Consider the following 10,548-nt stretch of genomic DNA (forward strand, 5'->3'; position numbering starts at 1 on the left):
TTGAGAAGAAATTAGGAAAGTAAACCAAAGAAAGGAATTTGTAGGGAAAAAAGGAGAAATTAATAAATTAGAAAATAGAAAAACAGGACACTACCAAGTAAAAGATTTGAAAAAAAGAGATGGCTACAATAGGATGGTTGGCTGACCTAATCAGGAAACAAAGAAGTGCAATCAAAATGCAAAACAATAAGAGGGGAAATAACCACAGATAAAGAAAAAATTAAAAGATTGAGATATTTGACTCAACTCTGTGTAATAGATTTGAAAACCTGAGTGAAATAGATAAAATGCCAAGAAAATATAACTTGCCAAAACATTCCAGAGGTAGAAATTCTAAGTAGCCCAATAATCACAGAAGAAATTTATAATGTAAGAGAACTGTATTTTCCCACACCTAAATCCACAAAAGTACCAGGCCCAAATTATTTCACAGGAATAGAGAAAGTCTGTTACTATTGATTCTGTCTTGAGCATGGAAAAAGAAAACATTCCAAATTCTATTTATGAAGTGAGCATAACACCGATACCAAAATCTCACTAAACGTGCATTAAACACACACTGACCATGGAAATTCTTATTCATGAATATCAATATTAAGTAAAATAATTAAAAATTATTATAACATGAAAAGAATAACAACATGCCTTTTTCAGAAATGTAAGGATATAATTATATTAGTTTAAAAAGAAAAATATATTATCCACATAAATGTTATAAAGGCATTTGATAAAGTCCAACATATTTTTGATTAAAATAGTAAAAATTCGTATGTGTCGTTGGCACAACTGGATAGGAATCTGGAGAAAATAAAGTTGGATCCCAATTAACAATTCATAATTTGCATCAAAATAAGTTCCAGATAGGTTAAAGAGTAATTGGGAAAGAATAAAGTATCAGTGCTTTTAAAGTAATCCTGATACATTCCATAGCAATACCCAGAAGCTATAAAAGAAAAAATTGATGGCTTAAATACATAAAAAATTTAAAGGTGGCAAAAGTTTTCCTATATACCAGCAATGAATAATTGGGATTTGAAATTTTAAAATATGACACCATTTTCATGAAATACTTTGTAAGACTTAGCGTGCTTCTGTTTTCTCCAGAGAAATAGAACCAAGAGGAGAAAAACACACACAAATATACATGATTGGCACATGTGATTTATCAGGGCTGGCAAGCCCAAAATCTGCAGAACTGATGCTTCAGTTCCAGTTTGAGTCTGACGGTCAAAAGTCTGCTGTGAAGTCAAGAATTGTCAATGTCTCATTTCAAAGGCCATCAGGCAGTAGGGTCAGTCTTTTTTGCAATTCTGAACTTCAGTGGATTGAATGAGTTCTACACCCATTATGGAGGACAATATGCTTTATTTCATCTACCAAGTTAAATCTCCCTCCCTTTCTCTATTCCTCTCTTTTGCATGCATGGCACTGGGGGTCAAACCCAGGGCCTCATACATGCTAGGCAAGCACTCAATCATCAAGCTCTATTCTCAGCCCTTTAAATCTTAATTTCATTCAAAACACTTTCACAGAAACACCCCAAATAATGTTTGATTAAATATATAGGCATCTTATGGCTCAGTTAAATTGATACACAAAATTAACCATCATAAGCCCACCCTTTGTCAACCTGGCATCCATAATCATCTCCTTAAACAATACCAATCTCCAAGTAATTACAATTACAAGGTCATAATTCCATTTGACATGACACAACTATTCTCTGTATAACTGAAAACACACTAACCTTTCCTAGGAAGATATAAAGTCCCTAAGAGATGTTTACTCTTCTCCTTATTATCACATAACTTAAATATTGTGGCGTAAATGTAACAATACTTAAATAGAATGATATACAGGCAGCGTATGTGATAAGGAGATATGAAAAGAAAGAAAACCAAAATATTTGGTACACACACACATTCATAACAAAATGAGAAGGAAATACATAAGATGTACTCATTTTTGTAACTGGACACATGGTTGTAACCTTTATAACTGCCTCTTCCACTGCCCATTCCTTAATCCTTCTGCCTTTAGCAAGCACCTCAGCTGGTCATGATTCTTTACTTGGTGAAGTAACCCAAATGGTTTCTGTTCAGCTCTGCCTATATTGGGCTGTTGTAGTTTTCCATTTACTTCAATCAATACTAAGAGACACCATAAGGGTATCTGTTCCAGTCTGTTTTCCAGACATATTCTGGCTTATCTCCATTATGGAGTAATAGTTCAATTTCCCCTTAGTAGACAAGATCAATTGCTCCATTTAGCAATATAATTCTCTTATTTACCTCTTTTCTCTTATTTGCTTCAGAAGCATGAGGAGCTTAAAGTGGCAGGTGGTAATCTTAAGTTTACTGGTAGAAGCATTCCTATTTTGGGAATCCCTAAGCCAGCGGGGTATGCAGTCACAGGGGCAGGAAGCAAACATGTTTATGGTGGGTCACTAAGGGTAACAATAAGTAGTGCCACTTCCATTTTCATTCCTTGATTCCTGGACCCATGAATCCTGGCTATGAGAAAAATAGCACTATACACTGGATGCTGATTCAAAGTATATACAGCCTCCTAAAGAACGTTGCTCCAGCCTCACAAGATATTACCTCCTAACTTGTGCTATAACTGAGTTTTCAAATGACTACTCAACCATTTTGGAAGTCAGCTACTTCAGGATGTTGGGGAACATGATAAGACCAGTGATTGTAGGCTGTGACATGAGCTCCTTGATCAGAAGCCACGCTGTGTGGAATACCTTGACAGTAGATAAAGCATTCTGTAAATTGATGCGTAGTAGTTTTGGCAGAAGCATTTTGTGCAGGGAAGGCAAATCTGTACTGAGACTGTCTATTCCAATGAAACACATGATGGACACAGTAGAGTGTAAACAATCTGCCACTACGTAGCTGGCTGATTGCCCCAGGGTCTGGTGGCATATCAATGTTGGTCTCTGCTATTGGCATATTGGTCACTTTGCTAATTTTGCAAATTGGGTAAACAGAAGTCCATGTTGCTAAGTCCAAGCATAATCTCATCCTTTTCACCATGGCCACTTTGCTCATGAACCATCGGGTGATGACAGGGGTGACTTAAGGAAGGAGGCTGACTGCTACACACAAAGTAAGTTATCTTATTCACTTGATTATTAATTTCCTTCTCACAAAGGACACAAATATTTTCACTTTTTTTTGCCTATTCACAAAGATCAATCTATAGACCTTTTCCCCAAATTTCCTTGTCACCAAATTTGTAATTACGTACCTTCCAAATCCCTGACCATTCAGCCAAACCACTCACCACAGCTCATAGATTGGTATGCAATCACACATCAGGCCAATTCTCCATCCAAAGTCAATAACCATAGGCACTGCTTGAAGTTTCACCCTCTAAGAGGATTTCTCCTCACCACTGAGTGCATCCTGCAGGCTTCCCATGCTGAAATTTCATCCCTATTTTGAGGTATTAAGAGGGTAGAAATCTAGGGCTGGGATGTAGCCCAGTCGGTAGAGTGCTTGCCTCACAAGCACAAGGCCCTGGGTTCAATCTCTGGCACCACAAAAAAAAAAAAAAAAAAAAAAAAAAAAAAAAAAAAAAAAAAGAGGGTAGAAATTTAATCTGACTATGGTGTTTAAAAGTGGGACTTTTGAGAAGTGATTAGATAAGGTCCTCAAAGGTGGAGACCCCATGATTGAATACTTGTGCCTTTTAAGAGTGAGACAGAGACACTGACCAGAGGAGACACACATATATATGCACATTCCTTGTTTTGTCGTTTGATATCCTGAACCACCTCAAGACTGCCAGCAAAGGTCATGATCACTAGAGCAGTCTCTTGACCATGGACCTCTATAACCGTGTGCCAACATAAACCTCTTTTCTTTAAGTAGTCTGCCTCAGCTATTTCATTACAGCAATGCAAAACAGATTAAATTGATTGTCCTTCAAGAATGTTGCAGTAGGGGCTGTAGTGTTACAGTTACCAGAGGTTGTGTTAATGTTCTCAAGCAACAAAATTACTTCTGGCACAGCAGCTGCAATTGGAATCACAACTTGGTTAAGATTATGATAATCCACAGCCATTTTCTGAGATCCATTATCTTCTTCAAGGGCCACAAAGGTGAGTTGAATGAGGATGCGGAAATCACCACCTTTGCACCTGTTGAATCCTTAATGGTGGCACTAATCTCTGCTATCCCACTAGAAATTGCGTTTTTCATAGGACAAAGCAGTTCAAATGACTTCCACTTAGCCTTTCCCACCTTAGTGGCCTTCACTCCACAGACCAGGGAACCAAAGCAGAGATTTTTCCAACCAATGAGTGTATTCTGGAGTTGGGGAAATAACCGCAGAATGGGATTGAGAACCCACTGTGCCCGCTCTGAGATGGACTATAGCATTAAAGATAATGCTATCTTTGTTGGGGTTACATTTTAATTCATTTTTTGGTGATATTCCTTAGACTGGGTTATTTATAATTAAAGGAAATTAATTTGGCTCACAATTTGGAGGCTGGGAAGTCCAAACTTGAGGGTCTGCATCTGGTGAGGGCCTTCTTGCGGTGTCATAACATAAGAGAAGTTGTCACATGGGTGAAAGGGAGGAAGAGAGGGGGCTGAACTCAAGCTTAATGAAGATAGGCCTTATGACCTAATCACTTCTTAAAAATCCCATTTCTCAACAGTGTTTTATTTGGGATTAAATTTCCAATACATGAATGTTGGAGGACACATACAAAATATCTTAGATTGAGTAGCATATAAACAACAGAAATTATTTTTCAAAGTCCTGGAGACTGGGAAGTCAGAGATTAGGGTGCCCAGCATAGTCAAGTCTGGTGAGGACTTGCTCTTTTTCTTATTAGAGACTGCTGACTTCTCTCTGCTCTCATATGGCAGAAGGATAAATTGAGTTCTTTCACAAGGGCACTAATCCCTTAATGAGGATTCTGCCATCACAACCTAATCTCCTCCCCAGAGTCCCATTTCTTAATATCATCTCTTATGGCTTAGGATTTCAACATATGAAGTTTTAAGGGACACAGACATTCAGTTCATAGCAAACTCCATTGATCACCTGACTTCCATTAGCTCCTCTTCTGCCTGGTGGGCCATAGTGACCTTTTGGGTCTTCTGGAATTGGTTTCAGTTCAGGGTCCATGTCCAGTAGTGCCCCAAAGATCTCATTATTTTTTTCCCTAATCTATAAAACCCTCTAGTAAAAGGCCATACCATTCTTTGGGGAAAGGCTGGGGGAAAAGTTAACACTATAAATTGTTGGCAGTTTACTAGTGTCTTATCTAAATGGGATCCAGCCTTCCTGGGCTCCGAGTCTGTAAACTGGCTCAAGTATGGGAATTGATTAAGGACTCTCAGTTTTTATGATTCAAGTTAGACTTTTGTCCACGTGACATGGAATCTTTTGCTGACAGATCAGTAATAATCTAGTAGGCCTCTATCTATTCTACTTTTAGGAATACCACAGTCAACCAGTCAATGCCATATGTCTGCAAGAGTCAAACTATTCCAGTTACTGTTTCAACCCTGCTGTTCATTGTAGTAGCCATGTTTGCCTTGCCTTTGTCAGTTGAGTGCTGCTACTTGGTCCTTGTCTCTCTGGGATCTAGTTACTCCCATTGCCCTTGGGTTTCCCAATTCGGTGGTTATAGTTTCCATTATAAGGTCTGGGCTACAGAAAAGAACAATCATGGAGTTATTAAGGATGTCAGGCCTCTCCTCACAAATCCATTTCTTATAGTTATGGTGAAAGGTGTGCCCTTGGGATCATCCTGAGTGGGTGAGTAGGTATTACATGACAAATCCGCTCTAACATGTGATCTCCTTTAAATCCCCTCCTCTACATTAAACTGACACAGATTAGGCTTTTCTAATTCACCCACTGTGAGCAAACTTGGTACATGCTTCAGCTAACCAGCCAGTTACAGCTATTTCTACTTTTGTCAGCTGCAACATCAAATGCAACATCTGTTTTCTAGGCCTATAGCAATAAATTCATCTTGATCCAACTCGATGTTCCTTCTATTATTATTATTATTATTATTCATTTCCACACAGATTCCCCAGATTTTTACTGTATAAGTTAGACAACTCAATTATTTTGTAGTATCCCTCCTCATGCGCCATACTTTGTAACACATGTTTAGGGACCTGCTGGGACTCAAAACTGATTGTAGGTCTAGAAGCAAAACGGGAAGGTCAGGGTGGGTCCTGAGGAGAATAAACATTGTTTTTCGAATAACTGATCAGGAGAAATCATCAGTTTCTTCAGCCAATGAGCAGGGCTAATCCACTCAGATGGGGGTGGAAAAGCCACTTGTACTGGCAAAGAAGAGGCATCAGAATTTAGGGGCTCAAATGTCCCCAGCTTCAACAGGATTTTCTCATATATTTCTATTCCAAAATTCAGGATCCTATTCTGCTCAGTGTGATGATTTTAAAAGTAGACATCCTATGTGATTGTAAATTCAATCTGTGGTGTAATTCAGTCACTTGTAAGAGGAAATGAAATCAAGAAAGGAAGTATACAGGGAGGAGAATAGTATTGCAGAAGTAGAGGCAGGTGTGCTGCATGCCACACCCCCCATATATGGACACATGCATACACCTAGACTGGTGGCAGGCTGATTTCAGGAAAGAGAAAGATGACTTAGGATGGTGTGAGCACAGGTGACCTTCTGCTTCTTGAGTTTGTCTATCTAATCAGTTGCAGAATAGGTGGTATCTTTTCTAGTACCATTTTTCCAACTCTCTGACAACATCTGAGCGTCCATCAATTCAATTCAATTCTGACATGAACTATCTGGAGTTAGCATATATTCCACAGATTAAAGGTTCAGTCCAAAAGACTTCTCCACCCTTCAGATACAGTTGCAAGTCTTCAGCCTTCCATACTTGTGGCCAGCTATATATTGGGAGTTCCTACGAACTCTTCCGCAGCTTCAATAATAGAATGACTTGCAGAGCCCAGAAAAATGTTTTATTTATGGTTGTTGGTTTAGTACAAAGGATACCGCTACATGGAAGAGAAGCATAGGGCAAGGTATGGGAGGTGGTGATACAGAGAGCCCCCATGCCTTCTCCAAGTGCGCCACCCTCCCACAACCTCAATGTGTTCACCAATCTGGAGGCTCCCTGAACTGTGTCATTTAGGGATTTCTATAGATGTTTCATTAGCCATTCTTGATTAAATCATTGACTCTTGGTTGTTAATTCAATCTCCAGCCCCTTTCCTCTCCCTGGAGGTTGGTGGGTGAGGCTGAAAGTGCCAAGCTTCTAACCAAGGTTTGTTCTTTCTAATGATTAATCCCTATGCTGAAGCCATTTCCAGGTCTACCAAGGGTCTTCTCACAAGAACAAAAGACACTCATATCTACCTATTGAGATAAAGCAGGGAGGGCCCTGATTTCCCTACTACAGTTTCCTGTCTAATGCAAGCTGCTTTAAAATAAAAAAAAGTGTTTCCACCAATGACCAGCTTCAGGTACTGCTGACTTCACCGCCCAACCTTTCTTGTAACACCTGCGTGTTCAATAAATTTGAACTTGATCATATATATGGTCTTCCTGGGGTAGTGGTGAGAACCTCCACCATATTTTACCAGCAGGGCACAGAGGAACACAACCTTCCCGTGAAGATCCAGCATCAAGTGCAAATCCCAGTGTTGGGAGCAAATAACTGACAAGACATGTGCAGAAGTCCTGAGATCATGCGCAACGGCTGACTGTGTGCCTGCATTAGCCCGCCCTTTTTGTCTACATAAGCTTTTCTCCTTGCATTCTCAGAAGGGTGATCCAGGAATTCTGCCCCATGCCCTGTCAACCTTGTGCTTGAACACAACCCCCAACAAAAGCTTTATTTGGATGGTACTGCTTGCCTTTTCATGATTTCTATCTCAAACTATGTAAAAGAACCTTTGGGTAAGCTGGTAACACCAAAATGAACTAGTAACATCAGGAAGAGCTGTATTTTGCTTTTCTATGAGTAGACATTCACAGAGCAGTCGCTTGTTATTTGATGCTGGTAGTTGTTGTACCTGACACTGCCTATCACAAGCATAATAGATGTTAATAGATGCAACTGATTATAACTGATTCACTGGAGAGAGACGCAGACTATTCTGGCTTGATTTTGCCAGCCAAGGAGACAGGAAAGAGATCATAACTAGAAAGCAGAAAAGGAGGCAGGGAAGGAGGGAAGACGAGGAGAAATGTTGGTATTCATAAAAGTGATGGAAACAATGATCATTTTCTCAGAAGAATAAGATAGAATAGGCTGTCAAATACTATATGGTCATTTCTTCCTAGAGGATTTCAGAGCTTTCTGGAAAGGGAACTTGGAGATCACAGACTCACCTTCTCATCAACCAGGTAAAGCAGTCCAAACCTTGAAATAGGAAGTGTTAAAAAAATGCGGGTAGAATTAGTTTCTGAGGATAGGCACTGCCTGCTACATCTTACCATAAATTGAGCCAATTTATCTCCATGGAAACCTTTGAAGATTGTGAAAGTACAGAAGGAGCACAGCACTGAGTGTAATTTATTTCCTTTCAATCTGCTTCTTTTCTTTCTTGTTCCCGTTCACAAGCTTCTCCTTTCTCCTTTTCTTTTCCAATCTTTCCCTCCCTTCTTTTCAAGATTTTCATGCATGAAGACCTGGCTTAATCCAGGAAGCTGAGGTCACCAGACCTTCCAAGTGGCTTTCAATCTTCCCAGTCCAGCATGCACCCACCTTACCTGTCTTCTTGGCAGTGCACTCATTTCTGTGTTCCAAAACTCACAACTGGCTTTGGCTAGGCATGGGGGTATGATATTATCAACAGGAAACACTTCATTTAGTTATTTGAAAATACTTGTGACCCTTGAATATTCAGGAACCACAATGAAAACACATTCCAAAGCATTCTCACTTCCTTTGGCTTTTTAACCCTTTTCTGAAACTCTTGGAAGAAGGTGCTATGAAAATGGTTGTTCTACTTGTGTGGGAAGAGTACAAAATACCCAAACCTCTGGGGAAGGAGGAACCTCTCTACAAATTTCATGTCCAGGTGAACTAATATTATCTCTTAACCATAGCCTACAAGTGTTACAGAAGCATTTTGGAATGTCCTCAACCCACTGGTTTGAGTGGCTGCTTCTCCAAATTGAACCCAGAGTATTTGGGACTTGGTTTTTTTACATATGGAAGAAAACAGCTGAGAGTCCTGGCATTGGCTCAGAACACATGGAGGGTCCTCCATTGTAGAATGGATTGGGAGACATCCTGACCAGATTAGCCTTTGCTTACATTTTTCCTGGAGTTCTGCTGAACAGGTTTAGTCTTTTGCTGCTTATCTTGTAGTACTGACCCATGGAAGGAAGCAGGCATTGCGTCTATTGAAGATGCTTCTGGGGCAGATGTGGAGGAGGGCCAGCATAGAGGTTGTACAAGAGCCTTTCCAGAAAGGAGCACTGGCTCATCAGACAGGTGACAATACAAGGGAGCAGTCGCACAAAGGAAAAGGCCCACATGGAGAGTACTTGAGTGTGCACCCGTGTGCCCAGCCTTGTCCAGGTGATAAGGAACAGAAAGATCTGAGCAGTGGGAACATGAGGTTAAGGGAATAATTCTATAAACTGGGTCCATGGTGCTGACCTCCATGTGCTTTCTTTTTTTAAAAAGCAATTTACCTGCAGTCCTGCTGCCTTAAGTGGACAGGGTATGTTACATTCCTCAACAACCTGTTTTCGGCAAGAGAAATGCAGGATCGGAATGCTGTTAAAAAGAATACGAATTACCCCAAAGGGGGAGACTTTTGTGACTCTCACAGGACCAGATCCCAGAACTCAGGAAGATAAGGATAATTCACCCTAATCATAAAATCTGTAAGAACAGGTTCCAATTAGAAACTGTCAGCATGGGTCAAAGCGACCTGGAGATGTCATGCACAATTAGAGACTTGAAAGGCAGATATCATCCTGCTGTCAGTCAAAAGGCAAGAGGTAGACCTGATCGTGATTCTCTGGAAACTCCCCTAGGATCTCCCAATAAAATTGGAGGACCAGAGAGGCATGCTTTCCTTCTCTCTGAGAAGACACACTCTTCCTTCGGAGTGTTCTCTTTTCCTACCTAATAAACTCATGCCTGTTACTTTGAGCAACATGTCTGAAATCGTTGTGGCATGATTGCAAGAAAGGGGTGAAGAAGAACCTCCTTGCTGCCTCAGTTTCATGGTAGGCCTCTGCCCTGCAACACAGGCACAACCCGCCTGCTGGGCTCCCAGTGCAGATGTGCCCAGAGGAGGAAAACAACTGCGTGAAGACAACCACTGAGCAGAAAACACACTCCATCCGCCCACCCCTTGGCAAGGGCGACAGTCTAGAGTCAGGAGGTGAGAGCAGGCAGAATGGCCTCTCAGCCCTCCTCTCCAGGTTCGGGCGGGAGAGTTGCCCCTCTACCAGTCTGCCCCTTTCCAGGACTTCTCCGCAGACGCTGGGCGGGGATGAAGGAGGGGCGGAGACCTGGAAAAAGCGTATCTGGCATTCTAAACCCCTGCGCA

Source organism: Sciurus vulgaris (assembly GCF_902686455.1).
Source record: "Sciurus vulgaris genome assembly, chromosome: 10".
NCBI lineage: Eukaryota > Metazoa > Chordata > Mammalia > Rodentia > Sciuridae > Sciurus > Sciurus vulgaris.